We start from the raw sequence: 10,427 nt of genomic DNA on the forward strand, positions 1-10,427 counted from the left end.
CCACTGAAATTTCTGGGTTTGTTACTACAGCACGGCTTAACCTCATCTGACTGATACAGCTTCACAGCTTCTAAAGCAGTTTTTCAAACCACTGATTAACCTGATCTTTCTAAGAGCCGCAGGAGAGAGGTCCTATAAAGACAACTGATCCCAGGGGGTATCTGAGACTCAGAGAGAGGAAATGGTTTGCCTGATTACCCAGTTTCTAAGTGGCACATATGGGAATCCACACTCTGTCCCAACCAAAGAGCTCTGACATTGGAACTTCTTTCCAGGGGTGTTTCTATTTTCAAGCAAGGGGCCTGCAGAAAAGACAACCCCCAAGAATGAATGTGGACGTGTGGAATTAACCCTGGGCTCAGCCAACGAGAGAAAGTGCCCAGGGGTAGACTTTCCGGCCAGGCTACAGGAAGGTGGAGGTGATTTAGGAGGTCTGTATGACCTGGAGATAATGCTCCCTCCTGAGTCCCATCGGGAAGATCATCCATCTGGTCCCCATTTGTTGAACAAACTCTGGTACTCAGGTCACGGCAGCAGGAACTCAGACGTCGCTGGAGAGCTGAGGTGGGGGTCGCTGCTCCGTCAGGCCAGCCTCGTGGAGGATTCACAGGCAAACTCCATCTGACCTTGGCCAGCACTGCCTGCCTGGCGTCCGGTCCCACCTCCTTCCCCAAAAAGGGTGTCGGGCAGCCTTCCAGGATGGGTTTTTATTCCTTTTAATAGAGAAGTAGGAAATGAGCCTTAAGAGAAGGTGAGGAGTTATTGCTACATTTAATGGCTCTAAAAATATCTCACCCGGGTTGGCTGTGAGTTCACTCCTAGGTGCTGCTCTGGTGTTCCAGGGACAAGTAGCCAGAGCCCAGGCGGAGCTCCAGAAACCAAAACGGCCAACCCAGCTGAGATCTCCGAAAAGGGAGGGCCTGTCCCAGGCCAGCTCAGTAAGAGCAGGGCCCAGTCGCAGGTGCTGGTCCCGGGACAGGATGTGTGTAACCTGTTCCGGAAGAGTCTGCCTAGGTCCCAGTCTCCAGTCGCGGCCTGAGTTCACCTTGAGACCCTGGGCGCGTCTCTCCCACCTCCGCTCTAGACCCCAGTATCCCTGTCTGTAAGCAGGGGTTGTGTCCTTTGTAAGGTCCCCTCCTTAGCAGACGCCGCTGGTGGCCTTCCCAACGCTGCGGCCGCACAGATATGGTTCAGGATCCCTCCCTCCCGTGCCCAGGTCCAGGACAAAACTTTGGCCTCAGGGGTGGCTCACAAAAAGGCCTTTATCACCTGCCCTGGAAAGGCAGACACAGCCGAGCGAGAGGCAGAGAGCTCCATGGTGACAACACCGGAGATGTGTGTGTGCAAACACCAGGGCAGTTCTGTCATGCAAAGGCCAAGGCCCTGCTTGGGAAGACCTGGGGGGTCCTGAAATGTGGAATGGGGACATCTGGATGGGTGTCCTCGGGCACATGGATGCCTGGGGCCTTTGGAGCTTGCAGGGGCAGCGTGCCCTGCCCGTAAGAGCAGGTGCTTCCTCCGCCCTGGCTGGGGGGGGGGGGGGGGGGGGGGGCGGGGAGGGGGGCCGGAGCAGCCTCCCCGTCACTAGGCAACAAACGCTTCTACTGGGAGCCCGGCTACCAGGCTGAGACGTAGGGCAAAGGCCCACATTGCCGCGGAGGCTGAGGTGGAAGGCGGTGGGACCGGGGGTGGCTCTGCAGCCGAAGAAAAGCAATAATGAGTGGCGCGGTCCCGGCTCAGTGTGGGCGGAGCTCCGGGGGAGGGGGTGGGGCTCAGGGGTTCTTGTTTAAGGGGGCTGGCGTGTAGGACCAGAGACACAAGAATCTCTTGACGGAGGGCACTTCCTTGGGGCCTGGGAATTTCATACCCCAGCAAGGACCCCGGGGAACGGGCCAAAGTGGCTACTCAGATGGTTATTGGAGAAAACCAGGCAGGACTCCGACCAACGTGCAAGGGCCCGAGGTGCCCTGGCAGGTGGCAGAAGGAAGCATGAAGGCCGAGGGAAGGAGGCAATGATGACACGGGCACATGGAGGCCAGAAGACCCACCTGGGGATTCCGCTCCAGGAGGGCATCCGATGGGCACCCGCCCCCCCCCCCCCCCCCCCCGCCCCCAAGGCCATCAGGAATGCACTGCGGAGCGTGAAGCAGCCTGCTTAAAACCTCGGCGACACCTCTCCCCTGCAGACCTGTCACCACAGGGATCATAAACGTCCAAGGACTGCGCTGCATTCTGAAATCCTTCTCCACCTTGGCCCTGAGGCCACGCCTCCCTCCGGCGGCTCCCGGCCAATGAATGAGCGTGGCAGGGACACCGAGGCGGGCTGCGTCCAGGGGATCCGCGGGGACCTTGGCCCTAGGACTCCCCCACAGCCTTGTTGACCCTTCCTTAGTCCCTGCAGGCACTCCAGAGCGTTTCCACCCAACCTTGATCCCGGTCTTTAGTGCCAGACTTGCCCGGCCGTCTCTCCACCTTCTCTCCAAGGCAGTTCCCTGATAACACCCTTGTACGTTTGCTTCTGGGAATAACACACAGAGGGAGGAAGCCACCCCAAGGAAGACGGAGCCGATGGGGGTTCTCAAAAATGACACTGAGCTGTTGAAGCCACCGGCCCTGCTGTCCCTCCTGTGAGATTCCCACTGCAACGTGATGCCAAGTCCCTTGTGAGCCAATGACGTCACTTCCCTGTTCACAAGCCCGCCTGTCATGGACGCAGCGGCCCGCTGTGATTTCCTGAGACTCTGAGGTTCAGGCTGTGTATTGCTAGGTCTCGAACCCAGGTCTTTTGGCTTCTACATCGTGGCTATTTTCCCTGAAACACAAGATTCTAGACACAGTGATTTTTGGGTTTTTTCCAAGCCAACAATCTTTCTTCAGCAAACGATGCACGATTCTATAAACAAATAGCCACTCACTAATAGATCCAGTGAGTCACTGAGGGCTGCTAAAATTTGGTATTTATAAACGAAAATTAGCACGTTAGAAGGCTCTTGAAGACTTGATTCAGCATTTGGCAAAGACGTCGGGCGGCCATGCAGCACTTGGCCGCATCGCAAAATGCTACCACATGTTCCCACAGGCCGAGATGTCCTACGCGAGAGGTCCGGGCATCATCGGGGCTGCCTGGGGCTGGTCCTGGTTTGCAGTTGTCGCTATTCTTATGTTTTAATTACGAATCGCTGTTGGTTTAGTTCCCTCGTCATCAGGGCAGCTTGTGGCGGGTTGTCGGTTAACCCCACAGCATGTAGGGATGCGTATTTGCACCAGCGGAGTGTGGGGCCTATCATTTTCCAATAACTACTAGACTCTGAAACATGTAGGTGTTACAGTTTGGTTATGAATCACCCCCATGCCCTTATTTCTGTACAGAGGCTCTCTCGAGGGCTCCCACGGGGCTCCTCCGTGCTCTCACCGCCTTCTCTTTCCTTCCTGCCCTGGGATAGGATGAGATTCGTGGTCTGGGGGCTTTGGTGTGGCCTAAGGGGGCTGTGGATGAAACTGTTGGGGAGCCACTGTTCTGGAAGATTCTAGAACTGAGGCGCGGGGGTGCTGAGGAAGGGGAAACGGAGGAGGGGAAAGAGGCAGGAGCAAGGCTCTTGACGTCCACTCCCACGTCAGTTAGAGACGCTCCATGGTGGCTTGCCATCTGTGTTCTAGTCCTGCGGGGGGCTGGGTAGGGCAGGATAGGGTGAGGGGCTGACGGTGAGTGGTAAGCAGAGACCAGAGACCGTTTACCACTAGTGTCTGCTGGGAGGTGACCCTGACCTGATCCTGTATCACTGCTGTGGTTCCATGGAGCCAGGGCTTTCTGCTGGCCGTAGTTCACAGAACAGACAGGACAGTGGAGGGCCGGGTTTGGAGTTAGGACGGGCACTGGGGCAGCTTAGAACTCCAAGGTAGAAAGAACGACTCCAGGTACTATTACCGAAAGGATGAGGACCATAATAGGCAGGCTTTACTGAGATGTTCTAGGCACTTGATGTATTCACTTATTTAAGCCTGGCAACAATCCTATGAGTTTTGCAGATCACGTCCGTTTTGCAGATGAGTAAACTGAGGCATGGGTAAACTAAATAACTTGCCCCAAATCATACAGTTAATAGGTGCCAGAGCCAGTAGCCTGTCTTGGGATGGCCGTGCGCCCCACAAGAGAAGGTCACTGCCGGCAAGGGTCCTCTGTACCAAAATATCTCCCGAAGGTTCCGGTAACCCCTCGCCCCCCCACCTCCTTCTTGAGGTCTGGAGTCATGAAAATGCTTCTCTCACTAGTCCCAGTATCTCACTACCGCCCGTGGTTTTCCCACATCCTGCTCACGGCTTTGCGTTTCTTTATTAAAACCTCCTCTGGGGGCGCCTGGGTGGCTGGCTCAGTCGGCTGGGCTTCCGACTTCGGCTCAGGTCATGATCTCACGGTCTGTGAGTTCGAGCCCCGCATCGGGCTCTGTGCTGACAGCTCAGAGCCTGAAGCCTGTTTCAGAGTCTGTGTCTCCCTCTCTCTCTGACCCTCCCCCATTCATGCTCTGTCTCTCTCTGTCTCAAAAATAAAAACATAAAAAAAAAAAAAAAAACTTCCTCAAATTAGCTTAATTCAAATGTGCCATCCGTTACAGGGCTATGAGCCTGTTTCATAGAATTCTACACGCCATCGATTATGAACCACACCCTCAGGTCCTGTTTCATTAAGACAGAGAAAAACTGGAGCCACGCTATGGACCGTAAGGCCAATGTGAGAGTGTGAAAATGCGTGTCTTAGAAGCATCCTACATCTTATTCCCACTTCGTGGATGGAGGGGTAGCAAAACAGAGGAGAGAAATAACTCGCTTGAGTAACCCAGCCAGCTGATGGCTGAACCAAGGGTCAGACCGGACAGCTCTGTTCTAGATCCTGCGCCCTAACTGCCCCCATGCTGCTCTGGATGTGTGGAGCAGGGTTCCAGAAAACTCTACGGGGGGCGGAGGGCTTGCAGCTGAGGCCGAAGGCCTGGGGGAGCCAGGCCCAGGGGTGCTGGGCAGTGGGGGGGAGAACAGAATGGGCAGCTCCCCCCTCCCCACCCCGGCAGAGAAGTCAAACGCCGTCCTGGACGGTGGGGAGGCCTGAGATGATGCCCCAGCCTCCCCCAAAGAGGCCTTGGTCCCCCCAACCCGTGCCTTCCAAGTTCAACATGGCATCCGTCGACAAATATAGCCTAGGAGAAACCTAAGTAAATGAGTGGCTGCTCGAAGCCGCAGGACAGCTAACCATAATGGGGGTTTTTGGTTTTTCTGCTTGAGACACAAACAGCACATTCCTTAGCTGAAATAGCCGGGTGGAGAAACAGGGCATCGTTGGACGGGAACACCCGGCCAGGACGAGCCAAACAAGACAGAAATAGGCCCAAGCTACCACATGAAGGGAGCTCATCAGCGCTTGGCCGACGGTGCCCGGCCCGGCCCTGCCCTGCCCTGCCCTGCCCGGGGCGGCTGTGTCACCTGGGGAGGCTCCGGCTTCGCCCCCGGGAAAAGGCAACCGTGTGCGTGCCCGGGGTCTCGGCTGGGGACAGCTGGGGCAGCAGCCCCCTCCCCGGACAAGGACGCACGGGACCCGGTGGCTCCGCCCCCCGCCGTGCCCACGCAAACACGCGCTCACAGCCCACCAACACACGCGGCGTCCCCTCACCCATACACCCGGACGCGTGGCATCGACCTTCACGTCCAGAAGTACGGACGCGCGCTTGCGCGGCGAGGCACGCACGTTTGGGCTGTGCGCGCACCCAACGCCGAGGCCCACGCTGGCCGCGATGTCACGCACACGTCTACGTACACACAGACACACACACCTGCGGCCTTGTGGGCATGGTGTCCGCGTATCCTTGCAGACGCACGAGAGTAAATGCAGGCAAGCCCACAGCGCGCGCGGCCACGAGAGTGGCCACGCAGCGGCCCCGACCCTCCACAAGCACACACCCACAAGCACACAATCTTAGTCGCATTGGCCCTAGCTCCAAGGACCTCCTCTTTCCCTGGGCAAGATCACCCCAGAGGTAGCTGGGCCCGGGCTGGTGTCATCGCATCTGAATGAGCACCCAAGGATAGGTTCAGGGGGCCCTGGGGCGAAGTCCAGAATCTGTCTTGTTCCACACCCCGCACCCCCAGCTCCCAGCCAGCCTAACCCCACTTCGTTCCCTGGGTCATCTCCCGGAGTGAGTAAATAGACCGGTTCCAAGCCATCCTTGTAGACTGGGCCTCGTCGTGTCCACCGCCCGTCGCTACCCTGTTTGCTGTGAACCTCCCGGTCCCTTTGAGTCTCGGAGCTCTGTGGGGCCGGGGACCCCGGCAGCCCCGTGCGTCTCTTCACGCCCCCTACGGTGCCTGTGCTCGGTGTGCAAATAAAGGAGAGACGCGAAGAACAGGGACTGGCATTCCCATTTAACAGCCAGAAAGACTGAGGTCCAGAGAAGGGCAGCACTTAGCTGGCTACCCTCAGCAGAGCTGGGCCGACTGGGCCTGTGGCCTCTGTGGCTCTGTACCCCAGTCCTGCCCCCATCTGTGGGACCCCTTGATGCCCTCCTCCTCCTCCTCCTCCCCCTCAGGCCTGGGCAGTGCCACTGGGACAAAGGCAGGTAGGCAGCAGGGTGTCCTGGGAGCCCCTGGGCTTCCCATCCAGGCTCTGCCCTGTCCCAGCCCCCAGACAGGGCTGGTGGCTCCAGGACAAAAGCCTAGTTCCAGCGGGACCTCCACCCCGCTGAAGGGCTGGCTGCCAGCTCTTGCTTGTGTCCGTTCCCCTGCTCCTCTCCAGAAGCTCCCCCGACCTAGGCACGGACCACAGTTTCCTGGCCCTGAGATGCAGGCTAGAGGGAAAGAGAAGCAGAAGGAGACAGCAGGGGTCAGTGTTTGTTCAGTGGAGGCCGCGCAGGGGGAGCGGGGGAGGACCAGTGTCTCCCAGGCAGGGCACCCAGCAGACAAGCCGACACAGGGTGTCAGATCCGCACGCCAAGCCCCTGGGTGCGGCTCCGAGCCGGGAAGCCCAGCTCTGCGTCCGTCCGGGATCCCACACTGGCATGGTAGGAAGGACCTTTAGAGTGTCCCAGCTTGGGGACATTCCGGCTTCTGTTTTGGAACAGCAGAACCCTTTCTTCAGATGATGATGATGATGATTTTTTTTTGTTTTGTTTTCAGTTCTCAGCGAAGGTGTAACTTACATTCAGTAATTTCACCCCCAGAGCACGCAAGTCTGCTAGTTTAAAAAGCACGGTGGCGTCACGGCTACCACGATCGGGGTTAGGAGAGGTCCACTGGCCCCGCTTAGGTCCCCCGCGGCCCTCTGTGGTCGACAGCTGCCCTCCCCCCTCGCCACCACTGGTTCAACCACTGATCCCCTCTTCCAGAATGACGTATAAATGGGATCCTGCATTGTAACAGCCGTTGCATTTAACGACGTATGTAACGATGCGCTGGGATTATGCCCACGGTGCTGTGCGTGTCCGTCGTTCATTCCTTTTTATTGCTGAGTAGTATTCCATTGTATGGAGGAACCGCGGTTTATTTACCTATTCTCCACCTAGCAGCAGCTAGGCTGTGTCTACTTTCTGGCCATTACACACAAAGCTTCAGTGAACAATTGTGTCCGGATTTTATGTGAGCGTAGTGTTTTCCCCCTCCTTGGTAAATACCTATGGTGGGGATTGCTGGGTCACATGGTAAATCTATATTTAACTTTCTGAGAAACTGCCAAGGTTTCCCAAAGTGTCTGTAGCGTTTTTGCCTTCCTGCCAGCAAGGAGGGAGAATTCCAGGTGCCCTGAATCTTCACCAGCAATTGGTGTTGTAACTTCTCGCCATGATTCTAGCAGGTGTCTATCAGGTGATGTCTTGCTTAGAAACCCCAATCTACAGAACAGAAAAGTAGAGTTGCCCAGGGTGAAGGCAGGAACCGAGTGGGGGCCCAGGGCTCTGTGCGCTGACCCCGCCTCATGCACAGAGGGGGCTCCTGAGTATCTCTTGGAGCCAAGGCCACAGCCAGAGAGAGAAGATGGGTTGCCCGAGGTGACACAGGGCAACGAGAGGGAACAGGGCTAGGACCAGACCTTTGAGCCAGTGACTTGTCCTTGGGAGCATTGTGTCACTCCTGGAGGGGAGGGACACTCAAGCCAGCTCCGGGGGCGTCCTGGCTGGCCGGACCAGAGACTGAGTTGGGCACAGAGATGCTGGCCGTTCCAGGGCTGATACCACTTGGGGGTATCTGATAAGGCCACACGGTTGGGAGACGCAGCCGTAGACAGGAGGCCTTGCTTCCTCCCGCGTGGACCTCTCTACAGGGCTGCTTGAGTGGCCTTACAATGTGGTGGCTGTCTTGGCCAGAGTAGCAGGTCAATGTCCTCTGCCCTAGCCTCAGATGTCACAGACCCTCATGTCCACTGGATTCTATTGGTCACACCTGACCACACTGTCACAATGCGGGGGAGGCCGGCTACATACGAGTGGGCATCGAAAGATGTGAAGAACACTGGGGGCCATCTACCTATCGAGATCAACAAGCTACGTGATTAGAGATAACGGCAAGTGATTTGAGTAACCCAGAAAACAATAGGAGCAGGAAAGGTACATGTCTTAGTTCCAGCGTCCCCAAAAGCAGAGCCTGAGACAAGGATTTGGTGCAGGTGGGTTATCCACGAGCTGACTGCAGGAAGCAGTGAGGGAGCAAGACAAAAGAGACAGGGAAGTGAGAAAAGCAAATACAGGTGTTTCAGGGAATCAGCTACCTCTGTGGACCACTGGGCCCAGTACCCCTGGAGACCCTCTGAGGTGCTGAGCAAGACACATCTCAGAACTGTCCCGCTGAAGGCCACGAGTTTGTGGCGTCTATCTACCAGTTTCCATCCGTCCCTCGTTGAATGGGCCATCGACTCCCCCGCATTGCACCCTCCAGCCCACACCCCCCTCCCCCACCATAATATACAGAGGTTAGACACGCTGCCGAGGCTTTTTGGAAAACGCCAGGAACAGAAAAGCCGGGTGGCGAGTCAGCTCCAGAACTGTTCGTCGCCCACAGCGGTAGTCAAACTCCACTCAGGCAGCCTGAATGGATGTGGCTCAGACCACTTCCCAAGGCGGTGCCGTCCAAGCTGGAGCCTTCGAATCCGAATTACCCAGCAGAGGATGTGGGGACAGCAAGGGAAGGGTGAACTGGCTGCAGAGGCCCTCAGGGCCGTGTGGCGGGAAGAGAGGAGATGGAACGTGGTCAGAGACCTAGGTTAGGGCCAGATCACATAGGGCCCAGCAGGCCACAGCGAGGAGAGGGGTTCTACCAGGGAAATAACTTACTGTGTGACCTCAGGCAAATCGCTGCACCCCTCTGAGCCTGGTTTCCTTACAGATAGGACAACACAGATACTATTCTAAGCATGGTCCACTATGAAACTCATGTTAGGCACGTTGTGTATTTCATCTCTGATGGTTCAGGACTCTGCCTCTCTCCTGACACCCCCAGCCCCCGCCATCTCTCTGTCCCCATGTCCTTAAAACTCCAGCTGCAAGCAGAGTGCGAAAGTCCGTGAGTCCTCCTAGTCAGGCCACCGTGACCGAGCCCCCTGCTGGGTGGCGGGACCAGAGCCTTCGCGGGTCAGTCCCCAGTGCCCTTGGCAGTGTGGCCAGCCCACGCCCCTCAGCTGCCCGCACCCCAGCCGGATCAGGCCGCCTCAGGCCTCGGCCCCGGGCATCGCCCCTCCTGTGCCAGCACACTTCTCTCCTGCTGTTCCACCTGCCGGAATGCCCTCCCCCGCTTTGCTCGGCTTGCTTCCCTCCCCTTCCTCACACTTCAAGAGGCGCCTCCCCTCCACCTGAAAGTTTCCTGATTCCCCTGTCGTCCCCGCTCTCCTTCCCCGCGTGTCAAACCTAAAACGGTAGGCTGGGTTCTCAGTTTACCTACCCGTCCCCCCACGGGGTCCATCCTTTACCAGGACACGTGTGATTTGGGGTTATGCCTGATGTTATTATTCGTCCTTCCTTTCTCCTTGTCACTGGCTGACACGATGTTACATACTTACTTGTGTCTTTGTCTGTTCCCCCAACTACAACTTTCTGGGAAGAAAGGGGGCTCTTTTACCCCCTTTCTCCCCATTGCCTAACAAGCACCTGGCACAAAACAGATGCCTAATAAATATCTGTGGCATAGTTGAAGGACTGACCTTCCCATCCCTGAGCACCTGTACGATGTCATAATACCAAAAGCCAGCATCTGCCAAATAGTTACTATGCCCTGACCACAGTGACAGCGTCCTCTCTGATCCTTGCAACAGCTTGATTTACTCCAGAATGTGTACCATTATTTTCTCTGCATATATACATGTAGATTTATTATATGCGTTAATACACACATAGGAATATATAAAGTCGAATATATTAATTAAATTAAATTAAATATAATTAAAGCCTAATATTAAACTAATAATA

General features: G+C 56.4%; 1 long non-coding RNA gene across 1 annotated transcript; it reads right to left on the minus strand.

Annotated features, from left to right (window-relative positions):
* Window positions 1-265: 265 nt before the first annotated feature.
* Window positions 266-2,094, minus strand: LOC131499536 (uncharacterized). The gene is made up of 2 exons (XR_009255939.1): window positions 2,049-2,094; window positions 266-713 (listed from the first exon to the last, which is right to left on the minus strand). It is a non-coding gene; the product is annotated as an uncharacterized LOC131499536 (long non-coding RNA).
* Between the last annotated feature and the right edge of the window lie 8,333 nt (window positions 2,095-10,427).

Source organism: Neofelis nebulosa, chromosome 17 (genome assembly GCF_028018385.1).
Source record: "Neofelis nebulosa isolate mNeoNeb1 chromosome 17, mNeoNeb1.pri, whole genome shotgun sequence".
NCBI classification, from domain to species: domain Eukaryota; kingdom Metazoa; phylum Chordata; class Mammalia; order Carnivora; family Felidae; genus Neofelis; species Neofelis nebulosa.